At 43.2% G+C, this 14,639-nt stretch overlaps 1 long non-coding RNA gene across 1 annotated transcript in view; it reads right to left on the bottom strand.

The window, feature by feature from the left end:
* LOC118667483 overlaps positions 1-14,639 on the bottom strand; it is a 121,120-nt gene that overhangs the window by 105,283 nt on the left and 1,198 nt on the right. Inside the window, exons 2-3 of the long non-coding RNA XR_004971285.1 lie at positions 4,436-4,522; positions 2,634-2,735 (exon numbers count right to left, since the gene is read on the bottom strand). This is a non-coding gene — a long non-coding RNA (uncharacterized LOC118667483). The remainder of the gene's footprint in view (positions 1-2,633; positions 2,736-4,435; positions 4,523-14,639) is intronic.

Below are 14,639 nucleotides of genomic sequence, written 5' to 3'. Positions count from 1 at the left end.
GGATAGTTTTAATTGATAACACACATACAAACACAGGAACTTATTCACCCATAAAGAAGAATGAAATCATGCCATTTGCAACAACATGGATGAACCTTGAGGGCATTATACTAAGTGAAATAAGCCAGACAGAGAAAGACAAATACTATATGTTCTTAATTATATGTGGTATCTAAAAAAACTGAACTCATAGATTCAGAGAACAGATAGGTGCTTGCCAGAGGTAGGGTTTCAGGTGAAGGGTGGAGAGGAGAGAGGGTGATGAGTGAATGGGTGATGGTCTAAAACAGCGGTTGCCAACCGGTGGTCCACAGACCACTGATGATCCATGAGGTCCGAAAGGTTGGCAACCGCTGATCTAAAGGTACAAACTTCCCGTTATAAGATAAATAGGCCCTAGGGCTGTAAAGTACAGCATGGTCATTAGCTAACGGCACTGTACTGTATATTTGAACATAGCTAAGAAAGTAAATCTTAAAAGTTCTTATCACAAGAAAAAAATTGTATCTATATGAGGTGATAGATGGTACCAAAACTTTCAGTGATCAATTCACAACATATACATACATATATATCAAATCATTATGTTGTATACCTAAAACTGATACCATGTTATATGTCAGTTATATCTCATTTTAAAAAACATACTTTCTTTCTCTGTTTACTTTGGGTTTAATGTGCTCTACTTTTCAGTTCTTAAGGTGGAAATTGAGGTCATTGATTTGAAAATTTTCTTCTTTTCAAATCAGGCATTTAGTGCCATAATCTTCCTCCTGTGTATTGTTTCAGTGGCACAAACTTGACATGCGCTTTCATTTTCATTCAGTTCAAAATATTTTCTAAGTTCCCTTTTCAATTTGTCTTTGATCTATGGGTTATTTAAAAGTATACTATTTAGTTTCCAAATATTTGGGGATTTTTCAAGAATTTTCCTGTTATTGCTTTCCAGTTTAATTCCACTGTGATCAGAGAATATGTTTCGTATGACTTAAATCCTTTTAAATGTACTAGTACTGGTTTCATGGCCCAAAATATGGTCTATCTGATTTTCAGCCTGTTTGTACTATCAATGATTTTATGAAAAGTCAGAGTGTATAAGTGATGTGCCCTCCATCTCCCTCAGCCCACACACCCACCAGGAGAGGACAGCCAGCATGCACTCCTGCTCACAGTGTGAATTCTGAACTGCCCTCCCCAGTTGTTCTATATAATCAATTGTGTCCCACACAGCAAACACATAGCCACAGGCATCCATTTGTTCTCCATTTTCTCTTCATCTTGCCCTTTAAGTTTGACAGTCAGTTCTGCACACCCACGGTTCTGATGGCCCACCCTGGCCACATCACATGTAGCTATTTGCAAGCAAACACAGCAGCCTTTCCCCAGCCCCGCAGGCTGGAACCAAACAAAAGGGAGAGGAATTTCTGATTGGAAGGTTTCTACTGTGGTTGTGAATTCTTTGTAGTCAATTCAGCAAATGTTGGTCAAGCAAGTGTTTACCGTGTACAAGGCATGGTTCCGAACTTACGGTTTAATCTTGGGCCAGCGAGTGGGGACTGATGTATTCAGAGAGGGTCGGTTTGGAGGGTAAGAGGAAGGAGAAAAGACCTAGTGTTGATGACAAAGGGAGCCCAGCTTCCATAAAAAGGAAACAACCACATTCCCTGAAGAAGAACATAGCAGAGGTTGATTGCCTCTCTGTGTTTTGGGTCAAGGCAGTTCCCTGGCAGATGGGAATTCTAAGTCTTCTCCACAGAATAACCTGAGAGATCCCCTCTTTGCTTTCATCACAGTAAATCAGTGAAAATTCTGCCCATTTCTTACCTCAAGATTATTCAATAGAATTGATACACAAAAAGCAATTGCTTCTAAGTTCACCTCTTAGCAGGAGTCCCGAGTCTTGGAAGTAGGATTGTTTGTTTTAAGCAGCCATGCGCCAATACGTAACAGCTCATAGAGCAGTGGTTCTCAACCTTTTGGCCCTTTAAATACAGTTCCTCATGTTGTGACCCAACCATAAAATTATTTTCGTTGCTACTTCATAACTGTCATGTTGCTACTGTTATGAATCGTAATGTAAATATCTGATATGCAGGATGGTCTTAGGTGACCCCTGTGAAAGGGTTGTTCAACCGCCAAAGGGGTCGCGCCCACAGGTTGAGAACCGCTGTCACAGAGCCTTAGTCCCTAAGTTCAATTGGAGGAAGCACAGGGGTCTGAAGAGCACAGCATACTAGAAACATCTTAATGCTTCCTTTATAGGTCAGAACATCAAAGATTTAGCTGTTCCAGAACCAACACAGAATAATCACATTCTTTATTTCTCTCCATTTTCCATTTTGCTTTTCTTCACAGTCAGGGGAGAAGGGGAGTCCTTAACATGCCCAAGGGAATGGGGACCCCTTTTACTGACTGGAAAAGATTACGTAGCAGGACACAATGTGTCCACAAGGTCCTCCTGGAGCTTGACCTGGAGCCAAAGGAGGAGGTGAGGGTGAGCCCTGCTTCCCCAGCACCCTTCAGAAGGCGATCAGGACCCCCCTGTTCCCCAACAGTCACACCAGCCGATTCTCCTTCTACTCTGTGTAACTGTTTCTCAATAGCTATTAGTATAAGAAGGCTTAAAGGCCTACCTTAGAGGTATTGTGGGTTCAGTTCCAAACATCCCAATGAAGCAATCTGTAATCGTTGCTGGTGGAGGGTCTTGCCTTCAATTTGTAAAAATAAAGTAGTATCTGTGAAGCACAATAAAGCAAAGCTCAATAAAACAAGGTGTGCCTGTGTATCACTCAATTCTAACTTCCTCTCTATCTACAAAACAGTCTATGGCAGTGGTTCTCAACTTTCCTAATGCCGCGACCCTTTAATACAGTTCCTCGTGTTCCCCAACTATAAAATTATTTTTGTTGCTACTTCATAACTGTAATTTTGCTACTGTTATGAATCGTAATGTAAATATCTGATATGCAGGATGTATTTTCATTGTTCCAAATTGAACATAATTAAAACATAGTGATTAATCACAAAAACAATATGTAATTATATATGTGTTTTCCAATGGTCTTAGGGGAACCCTGTGAAAGGGTCGTTCAACCCCCAAAGGGGGCGTGACCCACAGGTTGCGAACCGCTGGTCTATGGGAAAAAAGAAACTTCCCAGAATTCAAACAAAAAAGCTTGCCAATGTCTGTCTCCCTGCGGAACGCTGCCTGTTCTGGTCCAGAGAGAGATACTGGTTAGAGCTGGATTTTACAAACCAGCTTCTAGTTTATCCCCTTCATATTAGCAGAATAGTGAAGAACATCTTTGAACATTAGGTTTCTATGTCAAATTCATAAATAGCAAGTATATCTATAAGATGTTGATTTTAAAAACTGGCATGGCCTCTGTTATATGAAAGAGAAAATAATTATATGGGAGTGAGGAAGTTTAGAAGATGGAGAAAGGGTTCATTGACAGTAATATAAAGAATCACATTTTTTATCAAAAATGTTGGTGATCATCCATCCCTTGATACTGCTAATTTTGCTATAACACTGGCAGGCATGAGTTAACACACGAAATAATTAGCATTGGAACATTGTCAGGATACAAACAGAAAGCAGTCCTAGAAGTAGGCCCCACTTGTTTACCTGGGAGAATTTCTTTGGATACATAAGAAGCTGGTAACAGTGGTCAACTCCAAGGGACAGCACTAGGGGTTTAGGGAAATGTGGATTCTAGGAAGGGAAATTTTTACTTTTCATTTTATAAACTTCTGAACTGCTTCATGTTGACCGTGAATTAATTTTCTTATTAAAAGAGCAATGAGGGCCCTGGCCATGTGGCTCAGTTGGTTGGAGCATTGTCCTTTGTACCACAAGGTTGTGGGTTCGATTCCCCGTCAGGGCACTTACAGTGGGGCTTTGACTTACGAGTGTCCCGACTAACGAGTTTTTCCGAGATACGAGCCGTCTCTCTGTCGATTTTTTGCTTTGAGTTGACAGAGTAATTTGAGTTAATGAGGTCCTTAACGAGCTCCATCACTTAAACTCATAAGTCAAGGCCCCACTGTACCTAGATTGCAGGTTTGATCTCAGGCCCAGTCAGGGGGCGTTTGGGAGGCAACCAATCAACGTCTCCTTCTCTCCTTCTCACCTCCTCCCCCCCTCTTTTCCTCCCTCTCCTTCCACTCTCTCTGAAAATTTAATGGGAAAAATATTCTTGGGTGAGAATTAACCAAAAAATAAAATAAAATAGCAATGAGGTAGAGCTGTTTTAGAATGGTAAAGACCTGTAAATTAAGTGAAAGCAGAAAGTCATATTCATGTGAAAAGAAAATGAGTTATATTAATGTATATACCTGTACATATATTTTTACATACATAGTTACATATATACCTAAAAGCACACAACAGAAGACCTATAGATATACATCATAACTCGGTAGTGCTTACCTCTGGGGAAGAGAGTAGGGAGGAATCAGGTAGTATTCAACGTTCTTCATTATTTGATTTTCCCCAAATGCATTCACGGATGTGCTTCTTGTATAATATTTAAATCAATAAAAAAGGGACAATTTTTATGAAATCCTTCCCTCTATCTTGCAAGTGCTCCTGCTTCTCTGTAACAGCACTCTGAAGGACGGCTCCCATCCCATTATATCTGATTCTGGTGGGGTTTCCAATCACAGGACCCCACCACCACCTGAGGGTGGACACATGACCCCAGGGAGGCCAATCGGTTTACCGCCTCTAGGAACCTGAATTGAAGCAGAAACACATGGGGACTGGAGGAATCTACAAATGAGTCATCCAAAGGCCAAATCTTTAAACAGCCTGTGTTTCTGAGGCTGTTAACAAGATTCTGAGGCTTCTGTGCTTCTGAGCCCTGGTTTTTTAAATTCTTCTTTGATTTTCCTTCTAGTAAATTCCATTTTTAAAACAAAGCAAACAAAGAGAGTAACAAATTTATGGAAAACAATAAAGAATTCAGGATGGATCACACTGAGTCCATGTTTCCTATAAGGCGGTGGTTCTCAACCTTCTGGCCCTTTAAATACAGTTCTTCATGTTGTGACCCAACCATAAAATTATTTTCGTTGCTACTTCATAGCTGTAATGTTGCTACTGTTATGAATCATAATGTAAATATCTGATATGCAGGATGGTCTTAGGCGACCCCTGTGAAAGGGTCGTTCGACCGCCAAAGGGGTCGCGACCCACAGGTTGAGAACCGCTGCTATAAGGCATTCACGTGCAAATGTGGGTTTGGAACTCAGAAGAGAACATGAACTGGCAGCTCAGATTTAAGAGCTATGAGAATTCCAGCCGAAGTCTGTGATCCAAGAGAAACAACAGAGTCAAGGACGGAACTATAGGAAACACCACCCCCTGAGGATGGGGAAAGAATGTCAGACACTGTCATTTACTGGCACACAGTGATTGTATCAGGTGAGGCCTGCCATACGCGGTCCTTCTGAGACCTTGAACATAATTTCTTGTGCACCTACCGACTGGGCATGGTCTCATGGTTGCAATGTAACTGCACATGTATGATGCTTTGTCATTGTCACATAATATAAAGGCAGTGTAGCCAGGTGACAATAAGAAATCGGATGCAGGATAACATGCTAGATCCAGATAGTGTACGTGATGTAAGGACCTTTTGCAACCATTTAAAGCAGTGGTTCTCAACTTTCCGGCCCTTTAAATACAGTTCCTCATGTTGTGACCCAACCATAAAATTATTTTCATTGCTACTTCATAACTGTAATGTTGCTACTGTTATGAATCGTAATGTAAATATCTGATATGCAGGATGGTTTTAGGCGACCCCTGTGAAAGGGTCATTCGACCGCCAAAGGGGTCGCAACCCACAGGTTGAGAACCTCTGATTTAAGGTAAAACAGCACGTGAGTTTTTTAGTGACCCCTTCTCCCATCACCGTACAACCCACACTCCAAGACAAGGAAATGGGGTTCTCCAGAGAAACAGGAGAGAACGTGAGGTTTCCCTTCGGAGGTCCCATCCAGGACACTTGGTATCTGTGATGCAGCACACGTGCCAGTTAACACTGGAAAAGGCCTCCGGCGCAGCAAAGCACTCGCCACATTTTCTGCCAAAACACGGCCTGTTAAATCAGAGGCCACAAACATGCTCACCAAACCCAGGCGTTCTCAATCTTAACTGCCCGTTGGAATCACCTGGCAATTAAAAAAATATGCTGATGACTCCTCCTGCCACCCGAGATTCTGATTTAATTGGCCAGCGGTGTGACTTGGACTTTTAAAAGCTCCCCAGGTGATCCTACTGTGCAGCAATGGTTTAGATTTTTTTTTTTTAATTTTTAAAAACAATGGTTCTCAACCTTCTGGCCCTTTAAATACAGTTCCTCATGTTGTGACCCAACCATAAAATTATTTTTGTTGCTACTTCATAACTGTAATGTTGCTACTGTTATGAATCGTAATGTAAATATCTGATATGCAGGATGGTCTTAGGCGATCCCTGTGAAAGGGTCGTTCGACCGCCAAAGGGGTCGCGACCCACAGGTTGAGAACCGCTGGTTTAGAACCTCTGAATGAGGCATACATATATTTTGTGTGGCCTGCATGACAGTAGCCTGTACAGCATATTTAAAATTTGAAACTGTTTTCTAATAATTAAAATTTAGTCAATTTCATATATCCCCTACCTCCCCCAAACCATGCATATTTCAGGCTTCTGTTGGAATACCTGTGAACTGTAGGCCTGCATTCTCACTATTCAACTATGCCGGGCTGCCATCACACCGGATATCACATTTTCTCTGCATTCCACCATCTTCCCCCACCCTTCGCACTATCACCACAGCACAGGGCCAGTGACAGTTGCTACTTATCATCCTGCTTGCATTGTGGGTTTTCCACATCACTGTGAAGAGCAGTGAAACACTAGTGCTTATCACTGTGTCTCCAGCAGAGGCAGGAAAGCGAAAGGCAGGACAGAGGGCATGTGGCCAGAGGGCCTGCCACTCACTTCCAGGACCTGCCTGGCCCCTGCAGCATTCAGATGTGTGCCCTTGCTTTAAATCTAACTATGTTTTCCAACAGGAGCACCAAAATGCCTCAGAGCCTTCAGAGCAAAACTGCTGAGAAGTGAGAGCCCCACCTCTAATGATCTTAATAATTAGATGGCTCTCTAATACAAGAGAAAGCTGTATTAAAAGCAGTGAGCATCAAATGGGCATGCAATGGCACCAGAGAGGGAGTTCCAGAATTAAGGAAATGCAGGAAGGTTGAAAACTTTGTACTAAGTAAAAGGGACAGAGGGAGGTGAGCTGAACCTGACCTGTGAGGCATAGGAATGCCTAACCTGGAGAGGAAAAGAAAAGAAAAAAGGAAGACTGCAATCTTAGGGGTGGAGCGCAGCCTTGCTCCCCACGGAGCTGGTGACCAATTCAGCCAAGCTCGAGTCCATTTGAGAAGCCCCCTTGTAAGCCTGCCCAGCATTGGTATCTTCCTCATCTAGCCTCTGGGTCTGTGCATACAGTCCCCTCTACCTTGCTATCCTCTCCTCCCTCCCCCTCCCTGACCTCCTCATGATCCCAGTCAACTCCTCCTGTCTCAGGGACTCATGCCCTCACCACCCCCAACTAGGAATTGGGCTACTCCTATGTGCTTCTTTTGCACCCTGTAATTACCCCATCAGAGCACTTATGTGGCTTTTGTAAATGCTTTTATAGTATCTCTTGCCTCACAAAAATCAACTCAAAATGAATTAAGGACATATACAAGACCTGAAATTAAAACTACTAGAAGAAAACACAGGAGAAAAGCTTCATGACATTGGTCCTGGCAATGATTTCTTGATTATGACACTAAAAAGCACAATAACAAAAGCAAAAATAGACAAATGGAGCTACATCAAACTAAAAAGCTTCTGCACAGCAAAGGAAACAATCGATGGAGTGAAAAGACAACCTATGGAATGGGAGAAAATACTTGCAAATCATATGTCTGCTAAGGGGCTATTATACAAAATGTTAATATCCAAGAAACTCCTACAACTCAATAGCAAAAAACAAACAAACAACAAATAACCCAATTAAAAATAGGCAAAAGATTTGAATAGATATTTCTCCAAAAAAGACATACAGACAGCCAATAGATATGTGAAAAGATACTCAACTAATCATCAGGGAAATGCAAATCAAAACCACTATGAAATATCACCTCAAACCTGTTAGGATGGCTACCATCAAAATGTCAAAAGATAACAAATGTTGATGAGGATATAGAGAAAAGGAAACCCTTGTGCACTACTGATGAAATGCAAAATGATACAGCCTCTATGAAAAACAGTACAGAGCTTCCTTAAAAAATTAAAAGAATTTCTACATGATCCAGCAACCCCACTTCTGGACATATACCAAAAAAAAAATTGAAATCATGATCTTGAAAAGATACCTGCACTTCCATGTTTATTGCAGCATTAGTCACAATAGCCAAGATATGGAAACAACCTAAACATCCGTTGACAGATAAAGAAAATGTAGTATATAAACACAATAGAACACTATTCCGCCTTTTAAAAGAAGGAAATCCTGTTGTATGTGACTACATGGTGTACCTAAAGGGAATTATGCTAAGTTTATAAATCAGTCACAGAAGGACAAATGCAGCATGATTCCATTTATATGAGGCCTCTAACATAGTCAAACCCTTAGAAATAGGTGGCTGCCAGGGGCTGGGGGAAAGGGGAAATGGGGAGCTGCTGTTCAATGGGTACACGGTCTAGTTTCAGCTATGAAAGAGCCTTAGAAGGAAGCCCGACTCCTGAAACCTAATCTCAGATGTGACTTGCCATCACTTCTGCCACATCTGTTCGTCACACAGACCAACCCTGGTACAACGTGGAAGGGTCACACACAGGGGTGTGACTACCAGGGGTGAGGCCATTTGGGGCTGGCTACTACACTTTCTCTCCCCCTTCCTTGCTTTATTTTCCTCCATGCCACCTATGAACAACTAACATTACTTATTTTTTTGATCCTGTCTCCCCACAATAGAATGTAAGAAGGATTTTTTTATTTTTTTTTTTGCCTGTTTTGTTCCCTGTTGTATCATCAGCACCTAGATCGGTGCCTGGCACAGAGTAGGGTTTCATTAAGTGTTAAATGGTGAACAACGACCCACCCAGCGGCAGTATTTCTATAAGAAACTCGCCAGAGTTCCCACTCAGAATATCGTAGCTCATAAGTACCGCCCCCACTTTTAAAAAAAATTCTTGTACTTGATTCTCACAATCTATGAGGAAAACAGGACAGCATTTTTACGCCCCACTCTGTTCATGAAGAAACTGAAATCCAGGAAGATTAAGGGCCTTCCTATCCATGCTGAGCAAATGGTGCTGGTGGGTCTAGGCAGGTTCCCCTGCCCTTGCCCGGTGCACCCCTCTTCCAGGGCCTACCTACTGCACCGTGCAGCCTGAAGCATCACTGACGGGTCACAATCCACACAGAAGAGGTCACTAACAGCTCACGTCTTCCCATTATGGATAGCTCATGCTGGTTCACACAACTTTCACTCGGGCCAGCCCGGCCCTGCTGGGTGAAGGGGAGCTGAGAAGCCTGCAGCCAAGGCCCAGGGGAGCTCTCTGACGCGATTCCCCTCTGTCCGAAGGCAGGCTCCCTTCCCTCTGCTGGAGGTCCAGTCCAGGGCTCCAGTCCAGGCTGCCTCAGCTGGGTTCTCATGAGCAGGAATGGGGAGCAACAGTCCCCACGGACAGCAAGCAGAGGGCTGTGCCACCGTAGGCTGAACCAGCTCTGAACCAACCCCCCTCCTCAATAGAAAGCAAACTGCTGCTAATTTAGAAGCTTAAAAAACAACAATGAAACCCCTTCCCCAGTCCCAGCCTCCCCCCACACACACAGGGCACCCCCTGATGGACAATGGAGTCCCAGGGAGGGATCTAGGTTGGTCTTAACGTGCTTTCCTAGGTAATCCCATTGTCTCCTTCAGGGAAGAGGTCCAGAGACCACATCAGTTCCTTCCCCCTTAGCCCCTGCTGAGGCATAAAGTACTTTAACAACACGCATATAACTTCAATTCAGTTGATCAACAAGCTCTCTTCTGAAAATCAGCAGGATAGCAACAAAGATGCCAGTTACACTTTGATAGGGAAGCCCCAATCCTACACCCTGGCACTTGTGCTTGCCCAAGGCAGAGGAGAGAAGTCAGGTGGGCCCTGGGTCCTAGCAGAAAGCAGTGTAGGGGGTTGACAACTGCATCAGGTGAGGGACAGAGAAGAAAGCTGGCACACTGTGATGGCCAAAGGGAAAGGAAGGGTAACCCTGCCTTCCTGTCTTCACCTAACTTTATAAAGACCATTCACTCCTCTGCCCTGTTGGTAGTGGGGAGGGGAGGTGCCCAGATCAGCGGCAGGGACCTGGCTTCTCAGTGATGGGAACCAGCCAGCAGTCCCCTGAAGCACAGACCCCGCTGTCTATGATCCTCCCAGGCCACAGGTGCACGGCCAGCCATGAGGCCAGTGTGTGGCTACTTGAGTTTGCTATTATCCGTGTTTTGCACATATAGTTTCACTTAATCCTCAGGCCAACCCCTGAGGTAAAAGTGTATTTGCTTGGTTTTACAGATGAAAATACTGAAACTCAGGTTAAAAACCAGACCAAGGACACACAGCAAGGGGCAGAGCAGTGATTTGAACACTATTAACAACATTTAAATAAAACTTGGGAATAAGGCGAAAATATGACTTTTGGGTATTTAATTCAATTATACTACAAAAGTAGTTCTTAATTGGGGGCAATCCCCCAGCCCCAAAGGACATTTGGCAACATCAGAAAACCTTTCTAAGTGTCAAAAACTGAATGGGGAGCAAATCCTGCTGCCATCTAGTGGATAGAGGCCAGGGCTGCTGCTGAACATCTTATGCGCGTGACAGCCCCCACAACAAAGAATCAAGATTGTCCAGGCCAGGGGTGGGCAAACTTTTTGACTCGAGGGCCACAATGGGTTCTTAAACTGGACCGGAGGGCCGGAACAAAAGCATGGATGGAGTGTTTGTGTGAACTAATATAAATTCAAAGTAAACATCATTACATAAAAGGGTACGGTCTTTTTTTTAGTTTTATTCATTTCAAACGGGCCGGATCCGGCCTGCGGGCCGTAGTTTGCCCATGGCTGGTCCAGGCCATGCCCTGGCTGGGTGGCTCAGATGGTTGGATCACCATACTGTATACCAGAGGTTGCAGGTTTAATTCTCAGGACACATACCTAGGTTGTGGGTTTGATCCTGGTCGGGGCGCATATGGGAGGCCACCAATGGATGTTTCTCTCTCACATCAATGTTTCCCTCTCCTTTCCTCGCTCTCTAAAAATAAATAAATAAATAAATAAATAAAAATTCTCAGGTGAGGATTAAAAAAAAAAAACTAAACCTCACTATAAAAAAAAAAAAAAATTGGCTCAGGGATTGAGTGTCGACCTATGAACCAGGAGGTCACAGTTTGCTTCCTGGTTAGGGCACATGCCCAGGTCGCAGGTTTGGTCCACAGTATCAGGTGTGCAAGAGGCAGCCGATTAATGATTCTCTCTCATGATTAATGTTTCCATATCTCTCTCCTCTCCCTTCCTCTCTGAAATCAATAAAAACATATTTTTAAAAAATTGTCCAGTACACGAGGTCAATAGTGCCGCTGTTGAGAAACTGTGTTCTAGGACAATGGGACTATGTTTGACTTATTACCTGCTATTAATTAGGCCTCAAGAATGTCAACTTGTAGAAAACTGATGATTCTTGTCTAAGAAGGTTATAGTTATATAGACCTGAAGGACACTAACAGCAATCTTATTCCAGAATTCTCATTATCACCAACTAGATAAATCAGTCTCTTCAATCCTCTTTGAAACCAGCTTTGCCTTTCTTCTGTTCCCTCTCATATTTCCCTGGGACAACCATAACAAAATATCACACACTAGGTGGCTTAAACAACAGAAATTTGTCTTCTCACAGTTCCGGAGGCTGGAAGTCCACAATCAAGGTGTCAGTAGGGTTGGTCTCCTCTGAGGCCTGTCTCCTTGGCTAGAATTGGCCGCCCTCTTGCTGCCTCTTCATGCTGTCTTTTCTCTGTGCACATGCACCCCTCATGTCTCTTCCTCTTTTTATAAGCATATCAAGTTATGTCGGATTAGGGTCTCAGCTTTATGACCCCATTTAACATCAATGACCTCTTTATACCTCTATCTCCAAATACAGTCACATTCTGAAGTACTACTTGAGGTTAGGATTTCATCATATGAATTTTGGGGGAGCACAATTCAGCCCATAACATCTCTGTAATTAATTCATCTTTGACACATGCTCAGCATATATTTGTATGAGAAGTATGTCAACTTTTTGAAAATTGTGCTTTGCAAATACATCTGCCTGAGTCCACGAAGTCTACTTGTTTTTGCTATAGCAGGCTGTTTGCTTGAGAGCTACTGGCATATTAACACCAATTCAACGAGAAAAATTACTCTCTAAAGGGCTATGTCAGATACATGCTTTTTTTCTCTTGTCCTCTCAACCAGTGAGAATCCTTTGCCTGAGCTTTCTTAATCTGTCAGATCAAGGATCAAACACAATCACACATGGCCCAAGGGACCCTGTAGGGAACCTTTCTCAGCAAATAGATCCAAGCCTCCTTTTTTTCTGAAAGTTCCAATAATCAGCACAGTATTTAAATAATGCCCGTTTCATGTTTGTTGTCAAAAACATTTTGTAATTATTGATCAATTAATTTCACTATCTTTTTAACTTAATCTATATTAAGGTCAAGATCATGTTATCAAATTACATTCCAGAGCTGGGATTTATATTCTGGTCCTGCAATCAGTCTCCTGGGACACACTGCAATTTCTCATCCCTCGTTATAGAAAAATTTGCCCTTAGCAAATGTCAGAGAACATCCCCAGCAACTTCTCGTATCAATCAATCCAAGCAAATATAATGGATAATGGGCTTGCTTTTCCCCAGAGCTGAAGTCGCCTCCTGGCAGGAAGTTAAGTGATGGGCTCTGAGTCAGAGCGCTGAGCTGAAGCCCAGAGCCTCGCAAGAATGAGAATTTGGAGACTTAAGTTTTCATAATTTATGATGAACTGGGGATAGTACTCATTTTTGGTATCCTGGCAAGTTTTATCATCTTCCTTCATCTGGTAATATGTCTCCTCCCTGCCCCCCCCCCCCCCCCCCCGCGGGAACCGACCAAATCATGTTACTCCTTAGCAATAGTGATTGCTCCAAGGGGTGGGCATAGGATCACAGAGCCAATCAGAGCTCTCCCCTGGGACAGATCTACTGAAACTAGGGAAATTATTGTTTCTTAAGACCGCAGGGTAAGAGCACAGGAATAAAAATCAGGAGGCCATTTTGATCATGGGCACATCATTTAAATTCTCTGAACCTCCATTTCTTCATCTGAAATTAGGTGCAGGTCAGAGAGAATTGTATTAGCAATTGCTTCGCACCCCAGCCACCCCCTTACACCACTTTCTTTTGGCCCCAAAAGAATGCATTTCTACAACAACTTTGGCTTTATTTTCCAACAAGAGGGACACTTTAAGGTTTGCTATGAGAAATGAGAAGAAATGCTAGCCCAAAGTGGGGCTCCTTGGATGCTGCCACCACCTGTGCTGCTCTCTTCCCTCCAACCCTCCCCAAGACCCTGTAGGAGAAGGCTCTTCTAGCTGTCCTCTAACTCTTCAACCCTCAGTGTGCTCTCAGACGGAAGAACTGCAGTGACACCATTGGACACTGTGCTGTATCAAATAAATGTGCACCGTTGGAGGATGTCAGCCATGTAATTTTAGAAACCTGCGGGAGCTAGATTAAATTAAGCTGATGACCAGACCAAGTCGTCAGGCTGGGCCATTCTCGTTCCCTCATCTAATCAGAACTCAGCCAGATAATTCTAGTTCCTGCGCGACAGAGGATTCAGGAGAAAGTATCTAGGCCACTACGTTCCCGGAGAGCAAAACACAGATTTGTGTTTATTTTCTTCATCACCACATCTCCAGCATTAGAACCGTGTGTAGGCTCCAATAAATACTTGACTGAATAAACTCTGACAGCCCGAGAGTGTCAGTGATTAAGCCAAGTTTGCCCAAGCAGGGTCAGAGGTGAGCCTAGACCTCAGGGACAGAGGAAGAGAAGAGAATAAATAATAACTGTTGAGGTCTTACTATGTGCCAGATGATATTACCATAAAAATTAGACAGTAATTTTACTTAATTCTTTCAACACTAGGTGGTAGGTACCACTATGATCCCCATTCTACAGATAAAGCTTACCTAGCAGGTCACAGAGAAGGGGTATTGATCCACTCTTTTGGCAAATAGTTATTGAGCACCTGCTATCTCCCCAGCACCATGTCTAACACGGGGGATACAATGGTGAACAGGATAGACATGGAGCTTATATTCTAGTGTGGGAGACAATGAGTCAGCAGGTAAAACACAAACAACAGAGCCTGGCCAGTGTGGCTAAGTGGTTGAGCATTGACCTATGAACCAAGAGGTCACAGTTTCTGGTCCGGGCACATGCCCAGGTTATAGGCTTGACCCCCAGTGGGAAGGGTGCAGGAGGCAGCTGATCAATAATTCTCATTACTGACATT

The sequence above is a fragment of the Myotis myotis genome, unplaced genomic scaffold, assembly GCF_014108235.1.
Source record: "Myotis myotis isolate mMyoMyo1 unplaced genomic scaffold, mMyoMyo1.p scaffold_m19_p_12, whole genome shotgun sequence".
NCBI classification, from domain to species: domain Eukaryota; kingdom Metazoa; phylum Chordata; class Mammalia; order Chiroptera; family Vespertilionidae; genus Myotis; species Myotis myotis.
The sequence above is the reverse complement of the archived record's forward strand: the minus strand, read 5'-3'. Positions and strand labels throughout refer to the sequence as shown.